Here is an 11,638-nt window from a genome sequence, read left to right as displayed (position 1 = left end):
CACGTTAACGAAGTCTCTTGGTAGGCAAAACCGAAGTTGCTGGAATATTCCGTGGAATTTGTTCCCAACCAACCTGGCCATCTCCCTTGGTGGAAGTAGGTGGCGGTTTCCTCAACCTCTCGCTTCCCCGTCCCATCCGTTGCGATGGGGGCCGTGTCCCCGGAGCATCCGAAAATGATGACGTCCTTGGTGCGGCCTCGGTAGGCCCACCCGCACCCGATCGCCATGAACGCGATGAAAATCCTTTCCATCATATCCCAGGTTTCTGTAACCAACAAAATGGTGTAGCCGGGCTCCCAATAGGTGCTGGCCTGATTAACTGGACGCGCGGGTTCCTGGACCCCGCTCCCAAACAAAACACACATATCGGGCAGACTTTGAAAATCGTACTCTTAATATAGCTTAACGCTATGTACATTTCCTTAAATTATTGCTATAATTACCTAACTTAACTTATGTACAGCGCCGCCCGTCCCCGGGCGGCTTGCCTAATCCCTGATCGGACTGCAGCTCACCGGTCCCTGTGGCGGGGCTGCAGTGACCTGTATCTCTGGTTCCCCGCAGCCTTTTGCTGTTAAACGGGGACTGTGCTTTCTTAATGATTTCTGAAGTCGGTGTCTACTGGGAGTGGGTGACTCAGGCCAAGACTTTACAGGCTGAGGCGTTCGGGCCGACCTGCGAGAAGGTACTTTGGGCGTGGCTCCCTTAGCGAGTGGGCCTTCGGGTGGGACCTCAGCTCTCGCAGCCCGTGGCTCTTCCACGACAGTAGGCTTTGGCTCCCTTCCCTCAGGCTCCGCCCCTTTGGGATTTGGGCAGGCTCCCTTGGCGAGTGGACCTTTGGGTGGGACTTTGGCTCTCACAGCCCGTGGCTCTTCCACGACTGTGGGCTTCGGCTCCCTCCCCTCAGGCTCCGCCCCTTCGGGAATTGGGTCTGTGGCAGACGGCTCCTCCCCACCTGTCCTTACAGGTGGAGGATCTCTGCCCCCAATTTCTACCTCCCCCACGCTCGAGCCGAGGGCGGAACCTCCGTCCTCCGACTCCTCCTCCTCCAGAATCGTGTCGAGGGCGGGACCTTGCTGTTCGGGTCCCTCCTCGTCCGAGTCCCAGGCCATCGGGGAAGCCTCCCAGGTGGGCGGGATGGCTCCTCCCCTCAAGCAGGCTGCAACGCCAGCTTGTGTGGTCTGTGACACTTTACTTGCCTCAGGCTTATTGCTTTTACTCTCAGACCTGGCTTTCCCTGCTGGTTCTTTTGCACCTAGCTTAAACAGTTTATACTGGTCATGAACCATTTTAAAAACCCTTAGCTGACCCTCTAAACTGCCAGCCCTCGCTGTTAACCTGGCGTTCTCCTCCCTTAAAACCTGCTCAACTAACTTAGCCTCCGCAACCTGGCACCGCAGGTATTCCTCCATTTTATAGGAGGTCTCTTCCTGTGCATGTCTTTCTAGAGGACACAGGTCGACAGGCTGCGCTGGCTCTAGTCAATTGGGCACATCGGTTGGGGCTGGGGGAGCAATAGGGCTGTTGGCGACCGCTACCTTCCCCTGCCAGGTCATCAGAGACCGCATAGTCTCCAAGACTGACTCGATCGCAGCGGGATCCACAACCGCGCCACCCCCTGTGGTTGGGGCGGGGGCGACGGTTGGGTTCTGGACTGGTGCTGGGGCAGCGGCCTGCACTTGTGCTTGTGCTGGTGCTGGGTAAACGATTGGACCGTGGGCGACTTGGGCTTGGGCTCGGTCTTGGGCTGCGGCGAACGCTCTCTCTCTCTTATCCTTCCATGGATTCCTACAGTCCTTGCGCCAATGACCCTCCTTCCCACACCCGTAACAACTGCTATTGGCTTGAGGAGGGCGATTTCCCTCCTGACGCCATTCCCTTTTAGCAGAGGCTGCGGGCCTCACCTCATGCACCTTTCCTTTTACAACAGGCGTTTTCTTGCCCTTGTTATTCCTATAACTGATCGTGAGCTGATCTAGCACTAGATCCTCCGTGGAGCGGGCGTTGGTGGGGTCAAACCATGCTTTGGCCTGTTCCTTCACTACTGGCAGGCAACCTGCTACCAGGCACCGAAGCCAGTGAGCCCTTTGTTCGCCATCCAGCCCGGCCCGGGCCGGCCTGCCCGGGCAGCTGCGCCGATACACTGGCCACAACCTGTCGGCGAAAACCCGTGGGGGTTCTCCCTCTAGCTGCACTGTCTTTTCTAAACGGAGGAACGGAGTTCCGTCCCCCTCTCCCATGATCTCCAGAATCTCATCCCGTAGCAACTCATAGTCCCTGTGCCCTCTCTTGCTCTCGTCAGAGAGACACTGGAGGAGCGAACTGTCCAGGGAGAACAGCAGCATTTTAGACTGTTCAACCCCGTCGCAGTCATTGACTGCTGCGGTCTGCTCCACGTCCCTGAAATGCACGGAGGGATCTCCTGACTCGGAGAGTTTTGGGATGTGACTTATCATCTCTCTTAGCTGTCGTGCGCTATGAGGCATTATGATCTGACTCTCAAGGGGTCCGTCATCGCCATTTTCTTCATTTGGACCGAGCTTCCGGTGCCTCGTTGGACACAACGGTGCTGGCCCCAACTCTACTGTCTGGGGTTGCTCTACCTCAGGGCTCTCTTCCTCTACTGCCTCCGTCTCCTGTCCCGGAGTCCAAGACTCCTCATAGGCAGGAGGCGCAGAGGGTTCGGGGGTTGGTACCCCAACTGCCTCTTGTGGAATCGGTCTTTTGGATTCCTTGGCTAGCAACAGCTGACTCGCTGGTGGATTTATGAGACACACCAACCCGTTTGCCTTCGCTAGGGCCTTTCTCAGGTCCTCTAGCTCCCGGCGGCAAGCGCTGTGGTCGGTGTTCTCAGATCTATCCTCCATGGCCATCTTATATGCTGCCCTGGCTCCCAGGAGCTTTTCCTCTTGGGCATCTACTTGTTTGGCTAGACGGAAACACCTCTCTCTCATTCTACCTTCACTGGCCTTGGCCTCAACGACCTGACATTTTAAATATTCTACCCGGGTTTCGTGGCAGCGAATTACGGAGCGGCGTTCCTGATTCAGCGCGTCAAGCGATTCAATCAGTTTTTGACCTCCCGCAACCTTTTCCTCTACGTCTTTAAGCAAGCCGTTGATCTGGACTGTCTGTGCTGCAACTACCTGGTCCAAAAGCTGGACTTGCTTCTTGTAGCACATCAGCCAGACCGCCTTTTCTACAGATTTCTTATGCTCTCTACCCGCTGTCCACTTGATGGCTGCGTCTAGCGGGCGCCTATCCCTTAATAGATCAGATATCCATTGTTTTGTGAGGTTGACTTTTCCGAAAACATAATCTGCTATTCTTTCATCCATCACATTTCGTTTATTCAGATCTTGATCTAACACACTACTTTCCTGCTGCCAAGGTCCTGCCGCGGTCGCCATTTCTGTAGGGTTTTTTTTCCTGCTCTCTTGCCCGTTCTGGCCTCCTGCCAGGCTTCGTGCAAGAATTACCCTTCAGTGGTTCGACCCACTCCCCCTACAGTTCTAGACCTTGGACTTAGATGCAGAGAACAGTAGTGCAGAGAAAAGAACTCAATAGACCAGGCTGAATAGCACGAAATGGATGCTTTTATTTTTAAACAGTTTGAAGCATTACAAAATACATGTCATAGGCACAGATTAAAGTAACTACAATCATGCACAAATTTATGAACTTGACTCTATGGAAATGGGGAACACACGGCACGTCGTAAAAGGGGAAACACATTACGATTTCCCTTAACTCCCTCCCCTATACCTAAACTAAGTTTCGACCTGGGGAACCTGGGATCATGCTCACCACTCTCGAAATCGCGAGAAAGGGGGTTCGCAGCCTTTTTGGCACCGCTTTCTGTCGTCACGTGGATTTGGAAACTTCTGGCGCAGTCGATATTCTCTCTCTCTCGAAGCGGTGGGGTAGACACAGCCTCGATGAGCGCTCGTTAAGGTTGAGATCCACTAAGTTGATTTGGGTTCATGGAGCAGACCCAGATGCAGGCTATGCACATGGGAGAATCTTGTGGCCTAGATCGCCAGTCCTCCAGAGGGTTTCTTCTCCGTCGGCCTGGGTCGTCGATGATCTCCCGACCCCAGTACCCGGGCCACCCTCGTCGTCTTCTCGTCGTGGCCGAGCCTTGTTTGGCTGAACACCGACCACGTTGTCCTTTTTTCGAAACCGTCCGTCTTTAAAAAGACGAAAACGTTTTCATCGATTCTGCATCTGCCGAAGTGGAAGAGGCGCCGATCCTGGCCCCGCCCGAAGAAGTTGAAGTCGTCCAAGAAGAAGAAGCAGCCACCGTCCAGTCAAGTGAAGTTGTTCAAGTAACCCGAAGTCCGAAGTAACTTAGATGGACTTTCAATCCATAGTTATACTCTTTTGGGACAGTCTTATCTCCCGCCAAATCATAGTCCTGTCTTTGTATTAATTTTGGCGGGCAGAAATCTCTGCAGGGGCGCTTTGTCTTGTAACGGAGCCGGTGATAACTTAAACTGGCCTTCCTGGCCGATAATGTCTTTTAATGTCTTTTGCATTGTCACTGTGGCTCGGTTCGCATATTGATCAGTCCGGAGATTTTCCTTGATGGCTGCTAAACGGTTTTTCCTTTGTACAATAAATGGGTATGAGTGATTTTGCATTGTCCACCCATATCTTGATGGGCCCCATCCTGTACTTGTAATCCATTGAATATGTATGCTGTTCCTCTGAGTTTCGGTTCCCAGATACTGGCTTTCGCGGGCTCACTGTCTTCAATCCACAAGCCTGTCTGGCTTGCAGTAACAGAAATAAAATGGTTCAGAAACTGATCATGGGGCCTGGCGGCCATTTTGTATGCCCTTTTATCAAAGGTTTTTCTGTGCAAGCTTACTTTGGTCAATAAACAGTCTTATTTTATCCAGTTTTCTTGCGTGATTTTTGCTGAAAATTGCGAATCTTACACCGGCCACCACACATAAGCCCTAGCAAGGCTTTTCATCTTGACTCCCCCCAGATGACCTTCATGTAGTTCTTTTAGAACTCTCTCTCTTAACTTAGGAGGGATAATCACCCTTGTTCCATACATCAATGTTCCCTGACAGATGGACAGCTGTTCTCGTCTTGCTGAGAATGCCGGTAACAGTGGATCACCATGGGCTGGCCATCCCTTTACTGTCAATTCGTAGACCCGGGACAGTGTCAGGTCATTCCTAGTCTCCCTTTCAATATTTGCATTGGTGACAGGTAAACATTCGATGATGGTCGAGTGAAATAACTCCACCGGGTCAACCGTCGGTGCCTCCTCCTCAGTAGGTAGTGGCAGGCACGACAGCCCATCAGCATTACCATGCTGCTTTGTACCTTTGAATTCTATCTGATATTGATGTGCCCCTAGGAAAAGGGACCATCTCTGGAGCCTCTGTGCTGTCATCACCGAAACACCCTTCTTAAGGTTAAAAATGGATACCAACGGCTGGTGGTCTGTCAGCAGTGTAAACTTCTGGCCCTGCAGGTAATGATTAAACTTCTTTACTCCCCACACAAGGCTGAGAGCCTCCCTATCTATCTGAGCATTGTTGCGCTCAGCGGAGTTCAATGATCTGGATGCAAATGCGACTGGCCTTTCCAAGCCATTTGGCAACTTGTGTGAGGGTACTGCTCCAATACCATAAGGAGAAGCATCACAAGCTAAACGAATAGGTAGCGTTGGGTTGAAGTGAGCCAACTCTTCCTCTGAGGTGATCAATGCCTTGCTTTTGCGAAAGGCCTTCTTACAGTCCTCGCTCCACTTCCATGGTACTTCTTTCTGCAAAAGAGCGTTCAGCGGGTGCAGCACCGTGGATAGATTTGGCAGAAACTTATGGTAATAGTTAATCAACCCTTGGAACGACCTCAACTGGGATACATTTTCCGGAGCGGGAGCCTTCACAACAGCTTCGATCTTGTCAGGTGACTTGTGCAGCCCCTCCTGGTCAATGACATGACCACAGTACGAGATCCGTTTCTGAAAGAACTCACATTTCTGGCGATTAACTCGAAGTCCATATTCCTGCAATCTGGTGAGCACCAGTCTCAAATTTGCAAGGTGTTCCTCATCGTCATCTCCTGTAATCAGGATATCGTCCAAGTAACATTGAGTGCTTGGAATTCCGTGTAATACCTGCTCCATGGCCCTCTGCCAAATTGCTGGAGCCGAAGCCACTCCAAAAACCAGTCTATTATATCGATACAAGCCTCTGTGCGTGTTGATTGTGAGATACTGGCGCGACTCTTCCTCAACTTCCATCTGTAAGTACGCTTGCGCCAGGTCTATCTTGGTGAAGTGTTTCCCGCCAGACAATGAAGCAAAGATATCCTCAATCCGCGGAAGCGGATATTGCACCGTGTGAAGCACCGGATTAACCGTGATCTTGAAGTCTCCACAGATGCGGACCTTCCCCGGTTCCCCTGGCTTGTTACTTGATGAACGCTTCATGACGGGAACAATGGGCGTGGCCCACTCACTCCAGTCCACCTTAGACAGTACTCCTGAACGTTCTAGCCCTTCCAGCTCAGCTTCCACAGCAGGTCATATCGCATAAGGTACCGGTCTGGCTTTGAAAAATTTTGAGTTTGCATGTTCTGCAATCTTGATTTTTGCCATAATTTCTCTCAGTGTTCCCAATCCCTGTTGGAACACCTCTTTAACCTCATCCAATATTCTGGACAATCGTTCAGGTTTGACATCTTTTTTTCCGGAATCTACCGTTATTGCTTTTAGGGAGTGCCAGTCCATATTTATTTTCCTGATCCACTCCCGTCCCAGAAGTGGTGGACCTCCCTCAGGTAGTACATATAAGTCCATTCCTTGGTGTTCTTTGCCCTTGTGTACCACCTTGACTTTTATCTTTCCGATGGGGTATACTCTTTGCCCCGTGTATGTCTGCAATACTATCTCTGTATCCCGTAGGGGAATATGTGTGAATAACCTTTTGTAATCTTGCTTATTCATGACCGTCAATGCCGATCCGGTGTCCAATTCCATCTTCACTTGGACTCCTGCTATCTGAAGTGTGACCCAGATAGTTTGTAGGTCAGCTTCCTTACTCACATTGTGAATTCTCAGACTACCCAGTTCCTTGCTGTTGGAGTCTGAATCCGAATTCTGTTCATCCGAACTCTTCTCAGCCACCTTATGTACCTTTCTGCACTTTTCCTGCGGTGACTTTTTGTTGCTGGTCTTCTTTCCTGACCGGCATACTTTAGCTATGTGACCAAGCTTGCCACATTTTCTACATTCCTGATTTTTAAACCAGCATTGGTTCTGATCGTGTGTTGTCTTTCCACAACGATAACATTTCGCTGTACCCAAAGCCATTTGATCTACGCTGAGTACCGTTGCCTTCAGCTGCATTTCCGCAGTGCCTCTCGCTGCGGCTTCGTGCGATGCTGCAACAGTGACAGCCTTATCAAGTGTAAGATCATTCTCTTCAAGCAGCCGCTTTTGTGTTCCTTCTTTCGACAATCCACACACGAATTTGTCTCTCAGCGCCTCTGTCAGTCTTTCCCCAAACTGACAGTATTTCGCTAGCTTACGCAGTTCAATTAAATACTCCGCGTTGCTTTCCTCTTTCAGTTGCGTTCTCGCATAAAATTTAAATCGGTCCGCTAACATCAGCGGTGTGGTGTTCAAATGATTTCTCAGGACAGCAACAATATTAGCGAAAGCCTGATCCACCAGTTTAGCTGGTGCTAGAAGATGCTTCAATAGCCCGTATGTCTTTGCACCCATTGAGTTTAGTAAGATTAGTGCTTTATCTTCATCTGATATTTTATTTGCCTTACAATAAATCTCTATGCGTTCTACATACGTGGCCCAATCTTCAACATCGGGATCGAAATCGTTGATGTTACCACGCTTAGGCATCCTCGCAATCTTCTTGAGAAACAAAAAGAATTTTTTTTTTTTTTTCAAAATGGCGGTTTCCCGCGCTTGTCTTCTTCCCCCGCCTACGAAAATGGCGGCTTCCCGCGTTTGCCTTTCTCCCCCGCTGGCTGTAATGGCGATTGCCGTATTGCTGCATTTGCCCTCCCCAGTGGTTCTCAAATCGTGCCTCCCAGCCCCTCTTGCAGTCCGGTCCTTTCCTCCGGCTGCGGCTGAGTTCTCCGCCTTTTTTTTTAATTTATTCTATCCCGTGCCTCGCGGCCTCGGTAGCTGCCCGGCCTTTTTCCCTGTCGCGGTCGAGCTCTCTCTCGACGCTGTTGCGTCTCCCAGCCCGCTTGCAGCCCGGTCTTTTACACCGGCTGCGTTTGCATTCACCGCGGCTCCCGTGCCTTACGCTGCCCCAGTATTAGCGCCTCTGGCCCCGACTTCTGTCCGGCTCTTTTCCCCGGCCGTGGTCGAGTTCTCCGCCCTTATATCCTCCGTTTTTCCCTCCCCTACTTCACAGCCAACGCGGCCGACTTGCTGCTCGTCGCTGATCGGCTTACCCACCACCGTGATAGAAGGGATGATCACTGCCTGTTGCTGATGGAAGGCTTCGTGTCAGGATTCTTCCTTGCTCTTCAGACCCGAGTCTTTTCTCAGCAGGATGATGAGGGCGGATGCCTCTTCTCGACGCCCGTTAAACTGCCTTGGATATATCTCTGCCGCAGGGTAAGATCGTCATCGTCGCTACTGTTAAGTCTGTGTGTTCTAGTTATTGTTAATAAGAATCACTGCACACAGACCACAAGAGTAAATTCAACAGGTCTTTACTAGTCGGAGGTCAGGCTGAACTGCCCAATAAATCATTACACAGCACTTATATACCGGTGTGGTCACCACCGGTATTACAGTATACAGCAGCCAAGATAAAGTAGTGCATCTCTTAAAATAGTTCTCTTAAAGGTGGAACGGTTACATACACCACAATTACTATCCTTAATTAATCAGAAATTAAGGATAGTATTAGATCCAAAGAGGAGTCATATAAAGTTGCCAGAAAAAGTAACAAGCCTGAGGATTGGGAGCAGTTTAGAGTTCAGCAAAAAAGCACCTAGAGATTGATTAGGAGGGGAAAAATAGAGTATGAGAGTAAACTAGCAAGGAACATAAAAGCAGACTGTAAAAGCTTCTACAAGTATGTAAAAAGAAAAAGATTAGTGAAGACAAATGTAGGTCCCTTACAGTCAGAAACAGGAGAATTTATAATGGGGAACAAGGAAATGGCAGTGCAATTAAACAAATACTTTGGTTCTGTCTTCACGGAAGAGGACACAAATAACTTCCCAGAAATGCTAGGGAACCAAGGTTCTAGTGAGAAGGAGGAATTAAAGGAAATTGGTATAAGTAAAAAAATAGTGCTGGAGAAATTAATGGAACTGAAAGCTGATAAGTCCCCAGGGCCTGATAATCCGCATCCCAGAGTACTAAAGAGGTAACCATGAAAATAGTGGATGCATTGGTTGTCATCTTCCAAAATTCTATAGATTATGGAACAGTTCCTGCAGATTGGAGGGTGGCAATTGTAACCCCACTATTTAAAAAAGGAGGGAGAGAGAAAACAGGGAACTAGCCTAACATTAATAGTGGGGAAAATGCTAGAGTCTATTATAAAGGACTCAACGGGATTAGACAAAGTCAACATGGATTCATGAAAGGGTAATCGTGTTTGACAAACCTACTGGAGTTTTTTGAGGATGTAACTGGTAGATTAGATAAGGGAGAACCAGTGGATGTGGTGTATTTGGATTTTCAGAAGGCTTTTGATAAAGTCCCACATAAGAGGTTAGTGTGCAAAATTAAAGCACATGGGATTGGGGGTAATCACAGAAATCACAGAATCACAGAAACCCCACAGTGCAGATAGAGGCCATTTCGGCCCATCGAGCCTGCACCGACACATATCCCACCCAATCCCCGTAACCCCTACACCAACACATATCCCACCCTATCCCCGTAACCCCACGTATTTAATCCCCCTAACACTAAGGGTCAATTTATCATAGCCAATCAACCTAACCCGCACATCTTTGGACTGTGGGAGGAAACCGGAGCACCCGGAGGAAACCCACGCAAACACGGGGAGAATGTGCAAACTCCACACAGACAGTCGCCCGAGGCCGGATTCGAACCCGGGTCCCTGGCGCTGTGAGGCAACAGTGCTAACCACTATGCCACTGGCATGGATTGAAAATTGGTTAACAGACAGGAAACAGAGAGTAGGAATAAACAGGTCTTTTTTGGGGTGGCAGGCGATGATTACTGGGGTACCGCAGGGATCAGTGCTTGGGCCCCAGCTATTCACAATATATATCAATGATTTGGATGAGGGAACCAAATGTAATATTTCCAAGTTTGCTGACGACATGAAACTAGGTGGGATTGTGAGTTGTGAGGAGGATGCAAAGAGGCTTCAAGGTAATTTAGACAAGTTGAGTGAGTGGGCAAATACATGGCAGATGCAGTATAATGTGGATAACTGTGAAGTTATCCACTTCAGTAGGAAAAACAGAAAGGCAGAGTATTATTTAAATTTTGATAGATTGGGAAATGTTGATGTACAGAAGGACTTGGATATCCTTGTACACCAGTCACTGAAAGCAAACATGCAGGTGCAGCAAGGAGTTAGGAAGGCAAATGGTATGTTGGCCTTCATTGCAAGAGGATTTGAGTACAGGAGCAAGGCTGTCTTACTACAGTTATACAGGGCCTTGGTGAGACCACATCTGGAGTACTGTGTGCAGATTTTGTCTCCTTACCTAAGAAAGCATATACTTGCCATAGAAGGAGTGCAGCGAAGGTTCACCAGACTAATTCCTAGGATGGCAGGACTGTCGTATAAGGAGAGATTGGGTCGACTAGGCTTGTATTCACTAGAGTTTAGAGGAATGAGAGGGGATCTCATTGAAACGTATAAAGTTCTGACAGGGCTAGAGAGACTGGATGCAGGGAGGATGTTTCCCCTGGCTGGGGGGTTCTAGAACGAGGTGTCACAGTCTCAGGATAAGGGGTGGGACATTTAGGACTGAGATTAGGAGGAATTTCTTCACTCAGAGGGTGGTAAACCTGTGGAATTCTCTACCACAGAAGGCTGTGGAGGCCAAGTCACTGAATATATTTACGAGGGAGATAGATAGATTTCTAGACACAAAAGACATCAAGGGGTATGGAGAGAAAGCGTGAATATGTTATTGAGATGGAGGATCAGCCATGATCATATTGAATGGCGGAACAGGCTCGAAGGGCTGAATGGCTTACTCCTGCTCCTATTTTGCTATGTTCTATGTTCTATGTTCTATTAAGTAATATGAATCCATCTACAAATACGATCAAAAACATAATTAAAAAGTACATTAATTGGGAAGCTTTGGTGCTTTAGTCACAAATCATAGACTTTTGTATCAGTAACTGGCACAAATAAAAGATATGTGTGTAAAGGTAAGACATAAAATTAAGCAGATTTTAAATGTAATTGTAAAGGGGTGGATTTACAGTCTTATGCAAGGTCAGTGGAAGAGCTGCGGAATCCCTGAGAAACAATGTAAGTGGTGCTTACAATTTGTTTCTGGGATTTCTGCAGCTTGTCCGTTGAAGTTAACAATGGACAAGTGAGAGAACCTCCACAGAAATTCACCCTAAAGTCTCAGACTGAAAAATTAACTTAGTTATATTCAGAGACTGAAAACAAATTGA

This window comes from Somniosus microcephalus, chromosome 10 (genome assembly GCF_052327205.1).
Source record: "Somniosus microcephalus isolate GS21.2 chromosome 10, FLI_Smic_1.0, whole genome shotgun sequence".
In the NCBI taxonomy this organism is placed as follows: Eukaryota; Metazoa; Chordata; class Chondrichthyes; order Squaliformes; family Somniosidae; genus Somniosus; species Somniosus microcephalus.
This window is presented reverse-complemented; position numbering follows the sequence as displayed.